Source organism: Meleagris gallopavo, chromosome 15 (genome assembly GCF_000146605.3).
Source record: "Meleagris gallopavo isolate NT-WF06-2002-E0010 breed Aviagen turkey brand Nicholas breeding stock chromosome 15, Turkey_5.1, whole genome shotgun sequence".
Classification (NCBI taxonomy): Eukaryota; Metazoa; Chordata; class Aves; order Galliformes; family Phasianidae; genus Meleagris; species Meleagris gallopavo.
Genome location: NC_015025.2, coordinates 4,738,125 through 4,753,405, shown reverse-complemented (window position 1 = coordinate 4,753,405; position 15,281 = coordinate 4,738,125).

Below are 15,281 nucleotides of genomic sequence, written 5' to 3'. Positions count from 1 at the left end.
AATTGCAAACAGAGGCCTCTCTCCTCTTGGCTGTGTGGGGATTTCTTTGTTAGCCAAAATTGTTTCCCCTCATTTTCAGAGGGCTGTTTATATATTTGGGATGTGTCTCCTTTCTCCGAACACTCTTACATTTATGAATGAGAGTTTTACGGGTACAGCCCACACATTTCTCTTTGATTTTTATTTTTATTTTTATTTATTTATTTACAATAGGCTGGAGTTTTTTGGTTTTCTTTTTTGTCTGTTGTGGTTGGTTTGGTTTTCTGGTTTTTAAAAAAATTTCTTCCTTTTTGCTGTAACACCTACCTCTGCTATTTTACCAGGTGTTTCATGGCACTCTTCTGCAAAGCAGCTCTCAAATACAAAGTAGGCTGAGGGACTGGTTTAGTTAACAAACTAATGGAATGTTGTGTGTGTGTGTGTGAACTAAATTCTTTGCTTTGAAGTCCCATTTGTTCATTTTCAGTGCTGCTAAAAATTGTCTTCTTTACCTTTCCAGTATAAATTTCTGTTCAGCATGAGAAAGAGCAGGAAAAATTAGAAAAAAATAATCATCTCCCAGCCTATGTTGTTGTTATTTATTGTTTTTTTGGTATGAGGTTGGTTTTTTGGAGGATGAAAACGGCATTATCCAAATCTTATTTTAAAATGGACATTTCTTCATTTGAAGCTTGAAATATATTTATTAATTATTACCTTTGCTAATCTTTAAGTCAACTAATTTTACTGTTTGCCAACATGAATTTGCCTCTGGTCCTTTCACATTGCTAATCCACTACTACTAAACTATTCTTACTGTCTTAATGCTTTTTTGTGTACAGGTAGTTATAATAAACCAGCAATAATAATTGGCATCAGTGGACAATATAGCAATATTTCAGAATGATTTTCTTTCTCTATGTATGTATATTTGTCTCATGCTTAGTAACATAGGAAGGAAATTGCGGTAAGTATGAAGCCTACTCATCACTCTGAAAGGCTTTGCTCTTGTATTTGTGGTAACCTCTGTAATAGGGGCGTGTTGGTACTGATTACACATGTGGTCTGAAGTGTGCAGCAAATGTATATACTTAGTGTTCCATTTAAAGTCATTTACCAGATTAAAATAATCTGGTCTTTTCAAACACTTGATTTTTTCCTATTATACTGGACTTGTTTTGTGTCCCACGGATAGTGAATTGTACATAGAGATAATAAGATTCCAGCAATGCCATTCGTTAGTCTTAGACCAGTATTTTACTGAATGATTGCTTAAGTGAGTCCTTAAATACACAAGTCAGACTCCACCTGCATTTCTAGTAGACACTTCGGAAATTGCTGCCTTGCAATGCTTGTAAAAAGTGCTTATGTATTTTTATATAGTGGTGTAATCTCTGTATAAAATGTTATATTACCTCTTGTAACACCTGCAACAAAAGTGTGTTGAAAATACATAGGAATCATGTAGATCAACTCACATCTACTGCTCTGTCCGTGTTTCTCAAACTCCATCAGTTTCTCCAGTACTTTCTGATAGTAATTTTGATTTAGTATGTTAATTTAGGAAACGATCATACAAGTGTATACACTGGCTTATATCTAGGAAACTGGGATGTTATCTTTTTGCAGGTCCATATTAGACTGCACTCTGATTTCTTTTTCTTTCTGATATATGAGTTTATGTGACTGGCTGCTCTGGAAAGTTCTGGTAAGAGTTTTTTAATATATTGCTTGGCAAAATAATCATACTGTACTAAATGAATTCATACATAAGTATGACTCACACAGAAGGCTGAGCAGTTGCACATTTAAGCCAGCCTCTTTCAGAAAAAAAAAACCATGCAAAATCTCATATTTATTTTAATTTTATTTACTACTTTGCATATGCATATTTTCATGTTTTTCTAAGAAAACATGATTTTCCCACCTACTCTTTAATCAGCCGATAGTAGTGAAGCCTTCTGAAATGGCTGAAAACAAAACACTTCCACATGTGGAATATTTTTTCTGAAACGACTTTTCTTCTTGAAAGCTATTTTCCATATGTAGTCAGTATGGAAAGGCTGTTGAAAGCCTGCCTTGTAGGAAACAGTCAATGCTGACTGACCAGGAGATGCTGTCAAAAAATAATTGTTCTGGTGTATGTTTATATGTGAAAGAAAAAAAGAGAAGTTTGAGCAAGAGATGTCAGCACGTTCTCTGAAACTCCTATTCTCTTTAGGACATAGTGTTAAGTCTTTTTATGAAAGAAAAACTTTTCTTACAACTGTGTGAAAAGGACTTGGGATTCAGATGCTGAATTCAAATCTAAATGTGTTTCAGGTTAGAGTGTTAAGCTCTTTAAGCTCATTTCCTATATCTTGAAAATTTTGATAAAGAAAAATACTTAAGAATTCACGTTAGGCTTTTCCCTTCTCACACTTCCCTTTCCACTGAGTTGGCTACAAAGGATTCTCAAGCATCTTCAAATATCCATTTTTTTCAACCTGTTATCTTGTATGGGATATTTCTTTTTCCATCATTCAAGCTGACCATCTGCACTGCTTGAAGAAGAGTTGTGGGCCAGTATCTGGCTATTTACTGGGTCTGTATTCGGATTGTAGAATTATATTCTGTATAAGTAGATGAAGCTGATGTAAGGATGAATTAAGGTAAGAAACAGGGTGATTCATGAGATGGCCTGTGCTTCTTTCATTACAGACATGGTTTAGACAGCAGATCTATGGTTTTGTTTTCAGTAGTTAAGGAACAGTGATGTGTTACATTCTGTTAAGTCTTTCATTATGTTCTGGTGGGATTTCTGTGTCTTACTCTTCTAATGCACTTTTCCTGCTGTGCTGATATGTGAGGTCATAAGGTCATACATACAGGACAAGTGGAAAATTGTTCTATAGATTTTTTAATTGACAGGAAGGGAGAATCTTTCGCTGTAATGCTCTTCACAGCAACGTTGAAGAATTTATGATGCAATTCCTAATTGATGGGGAGGTGAAAATTACCACTGATGTAGGGAAATATGTAAGTTTCAGCTCAGATTAGGTTTTCCATGTACATCACTGCATCCTTGATGAGATTTGTTTTGCATTTTAGTCTCCAATCAAAATACTGTTTTCAGATGAGCCTCAAGTAAGGGTATTTTGGCATAGTAAGTGCCAGGAATAGGGTGACATTCTTAAGCTTGCTTCTTGTCCATTTATCTTTTGCCATAATATCTAACAACTCACAGGGTTGTTTTTTTGTTTTGTTTTGTCCATCTTCACAACATCAGGTAACAGGATCAACGGACTTTTCATACTGTAGGGACCACAGGAGGCTGCTTGTCCAGACCTCCCGGTCAGAGCAGGGACAGCCCTGAGGTCAGAGCAGGTTGCTCAGGGTTTCTTCAGTCTCATCTTGGAAACCACCAGGGACAGAGGCAGCACAGCCTCTCTGTTCTGTGCTGACATCCTGTGACCCTGAGAGGTTCTGCTATCCCTATTTAATAGGAAGGAACAGAAGAGAGTCTCAACTTCCTTCTCTGAAGCTGTTACAGTGTCACCTCTAACTGAAAGTTTCTCTGCAAGCAAAAACCTTTTTTAAGAAAGCTGTGAGGTACCAGGAAGCAGTAGATTCAGAACAAATTAGCAAAGTCCATAAAATCATATAATATAGCAATTGAATGAATTCATGTAGGGTATTAATTAATTTGCATTGTGATTGTTTCAGTTGAACTTGACTTAACTTGAGTACTCCAAATCACCTCTGCATTGAAATTATAACCCACATGACTAACCCAGTATGATAAAGAGTTTGTGTGGTGAGAGAAAACCACATCCTTGGTTAAGAGACTGAGTTCAGGAGCTTCTTAACCAGTACATCAGCATTCTTCGCTTTAGGAACTCTAATAGATTTCTTTAGTGGGCTTTGGCTGTCTCGCAACTTTCAAGCTTTCTCTTGTCAACAAAATTAGAAAGTAGTCCCTAAAGGAATTTGTAGCTAAGAGTGGATAATTATTGTTATTAGGACATTGCAGGAATAAGGAAGAAGAGCAAGTAGCGTAAGATCTATGCAAGCAAAAAGTATTTATCAGAAGTGGTTTCCATATTAAATATATTAAAATAGTTTAAGATACAGTTATAACCTCATCTTCATTTTTTCTTTTCTTTTTTTCTGTTGTGTGCATGCCTGTATCCTATAAGTATCTCAAAATGGGTGGGCCACTTTCTAATAGCAGGGCCCACATGTCAGCACTGGGCTTTAGGAGAGATTTGGAGCAGCTGGAGGCATCAGTCCTTAACTCGGAGTCTCCAGATACACCCCAGGTGATTTATGAGCGGCCAGTTGGGGAAACCTTCCTGGGTACAGCACTGCTGTAGTGCATGGGTGCTGTAGTGCATCCCTACATTGGTGCATGGGTGCTTTGTCAAGGTAGTTGTCCACACCTAGCCTGTTAGTAGCCAATGCTTCTGTATTTCTCTTTCATTTTCAGGCATATTAAAAATTTATCACAAACATTTAAAGAAGAAAAATGCATTGACTTTTCTGAAAGCAATTTGTTAATTAACATCAAAGGGATGAAATTTGCCTTGCATTGCCTGGTGAGTGGCATTCTTCCATCGTCCTGGTTGCTATGGCGATGAAGGAAACTCGTTTGTTCCGGGTCACTCCTAAATTTGCACATGAAAGCATTAGAGATTACTGCTGTCTAATCAAGTTATATGGAAAAGTTTAAAGGGAGGTACAATGTTTTACAGCCAGCAACCCTCAACAGAATAAAACACAATAGCTGAGAAAAAGGATTATCTCTTGCTTTTAAAAACATACTAAGAAAGTTCAAAATGGTATGAAAGCTTTTTTAGCCAAACATCGTGATTTTTTAATGCTATTTTCTAAATGAGGAATGTAGAATCACATTTCTAATAGAGAATTAGTATACGTATTGCCCAACTCCAGGACTACATTCAGCATAATGAATAAGACATGTGCTATGCATACATTAAAAGATTTTACTTTTGTACTCCAGGTTCCTAAGTGTCACAGTCCTGTGTACTGTCACATCACTGCTGAAATACAAAAAACTTGTTACTCTGAGTATGAATTACATCTCCAAAGAAGTCAGGGCTGATGTGGAATTTCTGTGGGAAGCCCAGGAGAAGCCCACTTGTTGCTGCAGAGGGAGGCCTTCTGCAGTGCCCAGGGAAATACCAGCTGCACTGAGAGGCTTCCGGTCGGGATGAGTTTGGACTTTCATTTTTGGACTTGGTTCTTTCTTTTGTTTTAACTGTTGTTTCACTTAGTTTGGTAGGTTATTAGTTTTTTCATGGTGTGCAATTTACAAATAACGTGTCAGTCATTTAAAATTCTACTTCTAATGTAAAAATCTCAAAGTCTACCAGCAGGTATGCAAGCAGCTCCATAATAGAACAGAATTTCGTTAACTTAATATTTATGATGTAACAGTACTGCACCAAGACCACAATTTAAGAAATACATAAAATTCTTCAGGCTATCTTTTAAATCTGGCAGAAACAAGCATATAGCATCCTGTATCTTAATTATACGTGAGGATATTCTCGCTATAAAATAGCATTGTTGTCATGGAAGCAATCAAGACTCCACAATAAGGAAACTGTTTGATTGACCAAGTCTGTTCTTAACAATAGAGAGGAAAAAATGCCCTTTAAAAGGAACTGCAGAAGAAATGCATATGCTTAAATATTGGCTTTTTTTTTTTACATCAAACTGGTATTTTTTATTAGTAAATCAAAATATGTGCTTTATGATGATAGAAATTAGTATCACTAAAACTCAGGACTGTACACAAGTGTACAGTCTTTCTAAAGAGAGGCTGTCTGTGATAGCAAAACATACATGTGTACACCCATTTTTGCTTCTATCTGAGGAAAGGTGAATGGAGAATGATGCATCAAATACATGTTTGTATTTGCCCTTAACTTTTTATCGTACTGTGGTGTACATCCTCTAGGAAACTCACATCTGTGCATCCTGCTTTTAGTTCTCCCATTTTCTTCTCAGCATAAAATTTTTATGTAAGATATTCCCCCTAGGACTTTCCTATGGAGCAGAAATAAGTTGAAATTCTATATTAGTATGTCTGATGTATTTGTCTGTTCTATAACCTTGTCTCAGATTCCTCACTGTGTGTGAGGAGCGCATTCTGGAAACGTGATAGAAAGCATTGGTGTGCAAGAATCTGAAGTTGATGAGTTGTTTTCAGGTGAAATACAAAATTACAACAACGTAATCACTGCTTCGTACTCAATTTGTTAGTTGTTGACCTGCTTTCTGCCAAAAGTTTTCTAAGTTGGTAGCTTCAAAGGTGTGAGACGTGCATGTATCCAAGCTCATGCAAGAGCTACATCAGTTCATCCTGGATTGTTTGTGTGGAAGTCCACATAGAGACCTGGATTCCTTACGTTCTCCTGCTGAACAGACAGTTGCCACATGCCAGTACTACTGGCTCAGAAGCCTAAATGGAGCCCTTCTGCTCTGCTCTGAGGGCTTTCACAAATAAATTCCTGGCAGAGGGAAGAGATAGTTCTTGCTCTCCCTTGCTTTCCAATTTGTCTAACCATCACTTCAAGATTATTAGATTCCAGTATATATATAGCAAAAAGAGTATTTTGCTGAAGCCTGTAGTAGGTGATGGTGGTTTTTTTTCCAGCAAAGTACGTCATTACATCAGTACCTTCAATATCACTGCTGACTGGTGGAACCATGGTTAATGCTTATGTGCTAATGTCTGTGTGGAAAGGGGAATATGTTTCATTCTTTTGAAATCAAATTCATGTTAATTAAAAAAAAAAATAGAATGTAAGAAGTAGGTTAGGAATACACATTTTTTTCTCTCATGGTTTATTGGTGTCGTTATCTCTCTTAACCAGAAAACAAAACAAAACAAATAAAAAAATCTAAATGTCATACATTATATTACTTTTTTTTCTTTTTCTTTTTCTTTTTTTCCTTAGAATTCATTATTGTAATTATATACAGAATCCTGACCAAGGCTGGTAAAATACTGAAAAAAATAATTGCAAGTGTTACTGGAATTCCTAAGGGCTTTTCTATTCTTTGCCTTATTGGCTATTTTAAAACTGTTTTGTAGGTAGAATGATGATTCTTTATATAAAAATATCCCTAAGAACTTACAAGCAAAGATACTTATGCATGAGGTGGCACATTTTCTTTTCGTCAGTTTAAAAATGTTTCATCTATAGCAAGAACAAAAGTGATACCATGATTTTAGCTGACCAATTGCACATCATGAATAATGCAGAGTGAAATGAATAACTCATCAGCAGCTCTGATACTGAGATTTGTTCTCACCCAGGGTCCGCTAATTGTGATCCCATTCATACAAAAAATCTGCTTATAAATGCATTGTGAGCAGAAAAAAGAATACATTCCAACAAACAGTATTTTTAATAATTTTACCAGCTTTAGTCACAACTTTTCATTGCAATTCAAAATCCATCTTCTTATACTGTGCCCTATGTTGACCTCCAATAGCAAGATTAATTTCTTTTCTTATTCAGCATTTAAAAAGCATCCATTTCCTAATTTACCTTCCCCACATCTCTCTCAGTTGCTTTTTAAGCAGAGAAGCAAAGCAGTACTTGATGAAAATGAAGTATGGTTCTGAAGGACTTCATATTTATTGTAATTGTGCTGCCTTTCAGTGACTTATTGAAGGAAAGAGAAAAATGTTACATTTACTTTACCCAAATTCACATCCCTCAAGTATACATTTCTGTATAATAACCAATTGGCAATTTTAAGAGAATAATACCGTTAAGAATGATGAATAATCATTGGATGCATTTTTTGCATTTCTTTTCCCATTTTTATTTTAGAATCCTGATTCTACATTCTCAACCAAATAGAGAAATATTGAGAATAAAAGACAGGCTTTTTTTTCTTTAGATCAGTGCAAGTAAGAATCACTGTTTAATAAATATTCTGGAAAATTCAAGTTGAAGGATGGAATCTGAACAGTTTCTTAAACAGAGATCAAAAGAGATGAAAAAGTTACTGAGAAGAAAGATGGGTTTTGAAAAGTAAGGAACAGAAAGCTGACAGCTGAGGGCCCAGGTTTTCCTTGGGGCTGCCTTTCACACGTGGCATGAATACGTGCATGGGAGAGAAAGCATGGCCTGAACGCCATCTCCCTGCCATCTCCCCATGGTGTTTTCTGTAATAGCAGGGAGCAGGCAGTTATGGAGGATTGTAGATGGTCATCTGGAGCTGTGTTTTACTGCACCCAATGGTAGGGGACCACCTGAGCTGGTGAGTTTTCAAAGGCTACTTGAAACTCATTGGAATGAAGCAAGGTCCTCCAGGGGCCACGTGGAATATCAGCATTTGGTCCTCTGCACCGAAGTTGAGAGAATCAATATATATATCTTTATTACTTAAAACATTTAAGGTCTTTCATTGCTTTTTGCCCATTCTCAAGGCAGTTTTAAATATTCAGTGTGGACGTAGTATTGGAAAAAACAGTGAGGCAACACGGAGACCTTATTTCTGTGTCAACCAGCGCAAAAAGCCAGCACTGCTGCTGCCTTAGCTCTAGCTGTTGTGCCGATAGTCTGGATACTGGGGACTGTTACTGTGGAGTCTTTCATTAGCTTAGGTAAACCCCTTCTCAAATGTTAAGTGAAGCGTTAAAAAATAATTTTAAAAAAAAAAAAAACAACAAAAACATGGAATGTAAATATCAAATGCACGAAAATGTTTACAGTTCTTATTTAAATTAGTTTCAATTCTGCAGAAAGAAAGAAAAAAAGCAGAAAAAATAGAAACAGCGTCTTATAGCATGAAATCTTTCTGGCATTGGTGGAGGAGTCTATTTTCTACCTATCCCAGCACTCATTGTTTGTTGCAGATTTGTTACAGTGATATTGCTTTTTCCAATCCTACATTGTTATGATAAATGCATGTGTATTTTCTTCAGTCCTGAATTTTGCTTTCAGTAAATTGATTGACTGCTATTTCTTCACAAATCAACTATTCTAAGGGCTTCAGAGTGAGAAAATAATTTTAACTTTCAAAATGAATTGGCTCTTGAGGCCAGCAGTGTCAGGGCTGGCTCCCGTGCAGTGTGAGCTCCTGTCATTGCGGGCAGGGGTCAGGTGGGAAGGAGCTCACAGTGATTCTGGAGCACTGCTACTATTACAGTTATTTAGCTGTTTTAAATTGGGTGGGCTGTCCAGTTTTCTAAAGGCTTACTGGAATTTAGTGACAAACTATTGTTTTCATTCATTTGGTTATACGTGAGTCTGCGAGAGTGAATGGAGACAAAAATGCAAGGGAGTGCGATGAAATGACAGCTGTTGCTATACTGTGCTACTCATACACATGCTGCATGTGATGCATTTGCTCTTTATAAATTTCTCGACTGAAGTTAGATATCTGTTATTTCAGTTCCTTTCCTGTCTTCCAGTTCATCGGCCTGAAAAGTAAAGTAGAACATTTGGCTTTACATGGGAGCAAGGTGTTGCAGAATACTGCACTAACTTTGAGGTGCTTGCTGTCACTATCATATATGATATATATCTTATCACAGCCATCCGCCGGTGTGCTGGTTGTTTTTGGCTGTGTCTTTATAATTTCTGCATCCTTCTCAACTTACTTTTAATGAAAATTATTACTAGAAGCACACTAGTGTAAAACAGTAAAATACAAGGTAAAGTTAAGAGCTAATTCATTAATTCTCCATTAGATTCTGCAATTCTATTTATTATTCAAGCAAAAGAATGCTTTACCAACATATCTTTTCAAATGCTTTAGCTCATAGACTCAGAATAAAGAAGGAAAAGTGCTGTTAATGTAGACTGATGAAATGAAATGTATTCATTTCTTTCAGCTTTTTTTTCTTTTTTTTTTTTTTTCCCCTGTACTGCGTGATTCACAAACTGCTGTGTACTTGGCACTAAATCCACATGAGAAAGTAGAGTTATATTATGAAATGGCAGCAGCTACTGCAGCATGGTTTCAGGACAAACTCACAGCTGTCAGCTTTTGGATCAGTGAAGTGTGGAGTTAGTGCAGGGAAAATGTTTAGCCTCAAGGGGGAGAAAGCCAGCTGCCATGTCCATTAGCACCCTTTGTTGACCATCCAAGAGCACTGACGGCATCCAAGGCAGCTCTGTCCCAGCTCTCTGCTGGAGGAAATAATTGGAAGATGCCCAGTGTGTGGATAGAGTGGCATGAGTAAAAAGAAGAAAGTGAGATAAATGTATTTAGATCTTGAGGTGGTTTGATTTTGAGGGATAACCTCAGGCAGAGATGTAAATTGTACCTGTCCTTTCAAAATGAAAGGGATTAATGAAATACAAGGGAAAAAAGAACACTTAGCCCCTTTGTCTTGGTTGGCGGGTACAGAAAAAGCAGGCCCCTCAAAAGGATAATCAATGGAATGTGCTAATATCTGAGCCAGCACTTTGAAAATCCTCAATTAATTTCGGGGCTGAGGATACTGGGTGCTCAATCTGAGCACTCCGGCTGCACTTGAATTATCTGAGAGTACAGATGCTCGGGATCTCCTAAAATGAGATCCCAGCTGTTTCTGGTTGATAAGTTTAAAATTAGTAATCACTTTTGACAATTTTTCATTTAAATGAAAAATTAGGTCCTTTCATTCATTATTTGCGTTACATCATAGCACTCAGAAGCTCAGTCACAATTCAGGATCCTATGTTATTCACTGCATATGAATAAAGAACAAAAGATTATCCTGGCCCAAGGGATTCTGTGGGTTATGAAGGAAAACAAAGTAAAAGGTACAAGGATACAGTGAGATAGCATCCATCAATATTGTCTCAACATAATCAGCACTTATAAGCAGCATCAACTTGTTGCTCTGTTTGTTAAAAAAAGTTAAGAAATACATCCAATGTATTTCCCAATGTAAGGGAAAATTGAAGAGAGAATGAAGCAGCAGCTGTTGTGGACTACCCATCAAACTATGCACTTTGGATCCACTGAGAAACAGTGCTGCGGTTGGCATGGGAAGTTACTCTTACATCCACAGTGGATGGATGTCTGTGTGTAAGCATTTTCACACTGAGGGTGGTGACACACTGGCACAGGTTGCCCAAGGAGGCTGTGGATGCCCCATCCCTGGAGGCATTCAAGATCAGGCTGGATGTGACTCTGGGCAGCCTGGTCTGGTGGTTGGTGACCCTGCACATAGCAGGGGGGTTGAAACTAGATGATCACTGGGGTCCTTTTCAACCCAGGCCATTCTATGATTCTGTGATTCAGAATGTATGATTCTATGATTCTGTGATTCAGATATGAAACTGCCATTCGTTCTCATTCTTCTAAAACTGTTAATTATTTCATTTTATGTTGCTGTTCTAGAGACTTTAATCAACAGATAAATTATTATTTGTGTATGTAGTTATTGAATTGAATAATAGCATTTCATGAGGCAAACCTGAGAAATTACCATTGATGTCCAGATGAATATCACTGAAAGAAAATTTAAGGTTTGAGAAGGAATCTTAAATAGAAATACTAAATAGAAAAAAAATAGAGTTGCAGCTGAGACAAAAACTCAGAAAATAAGGATTTCATATCAATTTTCCCATTAGGCTTCAGAGAGTGTGTTTGCATTTACATAGAGTTGTGTGTTTTCCTGGGTGGATAAATGAAAATAAAATGTGGGGAAATATAAAAAAATATCCAAATGCTTTGTTCCAGTTTTGTAGCGTATGCACACTGCTTTTATTTCCTAATTCTTTTGTAAGTCTAAAACACTATATTTCCATAAAAAAACAAACTAAACAAAAAAAAAAACCTTTTGTTTAAATAAACAATGTGGAAGCAGGAATTTTAGTAATTCCAAAACACTGCACACTCAAAGAAAATCTTTATCGAGTAGCTTGAGTGCAGTCATATCAAGTCTGCCTAGATGGATAGTGCACCCACAGTACTTTGACTACACAGTATAGAAGTGAGTGTTTCCACTTAGAGCAAAAAGAGCAGTAGCATGGAAAGCACAAAAAATTTTGTAGAGTTGTTTACAGTTTGCTGGAGTAAAGGAACAGTACAAAACCAAAAGATAGCAAGCTTATGCACTCCCAATTTCTGTCAACATTTTCATTTTTTAATTCATTTTTATTATGAGATTGAGCCAAAATCCAGAATCTGATCATCGTATTTGGATGGGAATAGGAAGCAGATGAGAATGTTAGCATTCAGATATATCCTAGCTGTCTGACTGCCTGTCTGCTGGTTATTTTTCATAGTTTTAATCACTTCCTCAAGTACATGGCATATTCTTGATCTGGGCCACCAACATTTTTCTGCCTTGGCAGAAAGCGATAAGGAATTACTCCTCTGTCTAGGTGCAGGTGCAGTGAAGAATTATCCTGGCTGCTTATGGCTTTCTAATTCAAATGAGATAATCATAGAAGGTTGTATAAATCCACTAACAGCTGAGAATGCCCTCAGAAATTTCCACACAAATGTCCTGCAAGGAAACATTCTCACATAGACTCCAAAAGAGAAGTTTAGAAATCTAGAAGTTTCTTGTAAAGCTCCACTTAAAGTATTATTTTTGCTTCAGACTTTCCTATCTTCTGCAGGACCCTATAGCCCTGAAAACCTTTCTTGTCCTCCTACGCTCCATATTCAGCTTTTTCTTGATTACAGTTATTTTACCACTGTAAGAATTCGACTTCCAAAAATACATATGAAAGCTTTTATTTCAGTGCTATTCAGCAGAAAATAACCACAGCATGAAGGCCACAGAAAATTGTGGATCTTGTTACCTTCCTACTTGCATTAAACAGTAAGGAACGAAGGCCACCAAACCATTTCTCTCCACTTGTATGTGTATCTCCTCCAGAGGCTTGATATTGAGCTTTCTATCTCTGATAAACCCTTCCATGTGATTTGCAAAGGCTGGTCATCTCCATGTTCCAAAATAGTTTTCTCTAATTACTTACTCCAATCCAGAGTGAACGACTTTCATAATCACTTTCAGTGAAGTTCTTGTCATGGAGGATGGAGAAGGAAAAAAAATATATATATATATTTTTTGCTTGTAATTCCTTGTTTTCATTAGCACGATGATCACAGTCACTTTATCCTTTAGTTATCCTCAAGTTATCCTCTAATAGTTTTTAAGCCTTTGCTGGTAGTAAGGGATAGTGAACTTTTATCCCATCTTAAATCATTTATCTGAACATTCATCAGTTTGATTCAGTCAGTTCCCCAATATTTCGGGAGGGGAGGCACTCATCTTTGTTGCTCTTCATTCATAGACAAGGGGACAATGATATTACTGCTACAAGAGCAGGTTTCATAATTGGGACTTTTTCCTTTTTGTTCTGGTAGTATTATTTCTAGAATTACACTCAGCTGGTAAATCAAGGAATGGAAGTGTTGCAGCATTGTTCAGTAGGGCTGAAAGGAGACATGCAATGCTGTGATTCCCAGAAGATGCCGTTATTAACTCAAAACCAGTGTTAACAACAAGATGATGCGTCCATAATTAGATAAATGTACTGAAAGTTATTTTCAGCTCAGTGATTGGGCAGTTTCAGATGGGGTACACTGTAATGGAATTAGATTTAAATATTAAGTTAAAATTTAAATATCAAGTTGCATCAGAGGAGGTTTAGATTAGACATAAGGAAAAATTTTCTCTCTCAAAGAGTGGTCAGGCACTGGAATGGCTGCACACGGAGGTGGTGGAGTGACCGTCCCTGGCAGCGTTCGAGAGGTGTCTGGATGAGGAGCTATGAGATTTGGTTTAGTGGCTGTGGTAGCAATGGTGAGGGGAGGATGGTTGGAATAGGTGATCTTGTAGGTCCTTTCCAACCTTGTGATTCTATGATTCTATGATTCTGTGATAGTGAGAGTGCTGTTATTACAACAAATGAAAAGAGAATTAAATGACTTGTGAATGTTGTCATTCTTGTAATAGTTGAAGTTTTTATAAAATATAGAAGATGTAAGTGGGAATATATATGTGTGTGTGTTTATAAATATATTAGCCATTTGCCTGGCCCTAGGAACAAATATATCCCTTCTGAACTTAGTAAAATATCAACACTTTAGAGCAGTAAAATGAAAGTGGTATTCTTCTATATGGAGTTCTGTTTTCAGCAGTTTGGTAAAAATTGGTGAAAGTTTTCCCTCAAATTCAACCATGAGTGTCACTGACACCCAGTTCAAAGTGTACAGCTTGACTTCTGACATTTACACCTCTAAGTATATAAATATAATATATAAAGAAATTGTGTCCGTTTTTTGTTTTTTTTTTTTGAGTTGTATTTTTCTGAAATGTTCACAGTCATCTTCAGATTGTGTTAAAGACTTACACCTTGGTCCACAGCTCTGTTATCAGCATTTCCAAAACTTTACTAGCTCCCCACCACCCTCTGGTTGAGCAGAACCTGCTTCCCCAGTCGTCGCAGTCCTTTCATGACCTTCCTTTCGGTCTGTGCTTCACAAGTTAACGTGTCTGCCACCACAGTGCAGATCATGTAGTAAATGATGATATATGTCTCTGCCCTGCTTTTCTCCACAATTTGCTCATCGTTTTGATGGAGTTAGATATCCAAATTTGTCAGAAAGGTCACATAATCTGATTTTTAGATCTGGGCACAGAGATAAGTCTTTATCTAATTACTCCTGCATAAGCAGAACGGCTTATTTTTATGAATGGTGTCTTTTAGAAATCTGTTCAATCTGGATTTAAAGACTTTCAAAAATTAGAATGTACAAATTCATTTGGTAATTCTTTTCAGTGATTAATTGATGTTAATGTAACACGTCATTGGATTAGAAAAAGAAAAAAATATATATTCTGACATGACTGTAACAAGAACATCCTCAGCTTCAGAAATGATACAAATTTCATTGTGTTTTATTTTCATTTTGTTAAGGTGTCAATGGGAATTTACTGATAAACTGAGTAGGAATTGGAATAGATTCTATTAGTTCAAGTATTTAAAAAGTCATGAAGTCTTTTGAACCATTTTGCTTGCCATCAAAATAACATTAGAGCAAGGTGGATGTAGATTCTTTTTTTGTTCTGATTTCTGTGTTTGTTAATGTTGGGTGTTGGTTTTTCTTTCTGAATTCTGTAACAGGGAATTGTAGAACTAAGTGATGTGTGTGGTTCTGTGTGTCTATATTGCATTCTTGTAGATATGTCTTTAAGGCAAGGGTGCGCATTTACACAAACAAAAGACATACATTTAGAGAAGTGCATTTTTTACAGAACAGAGTCCTTGGAGATTTCAAAATATAAGTGGAATGTTTCAAGTAATGATTAGGTTTTG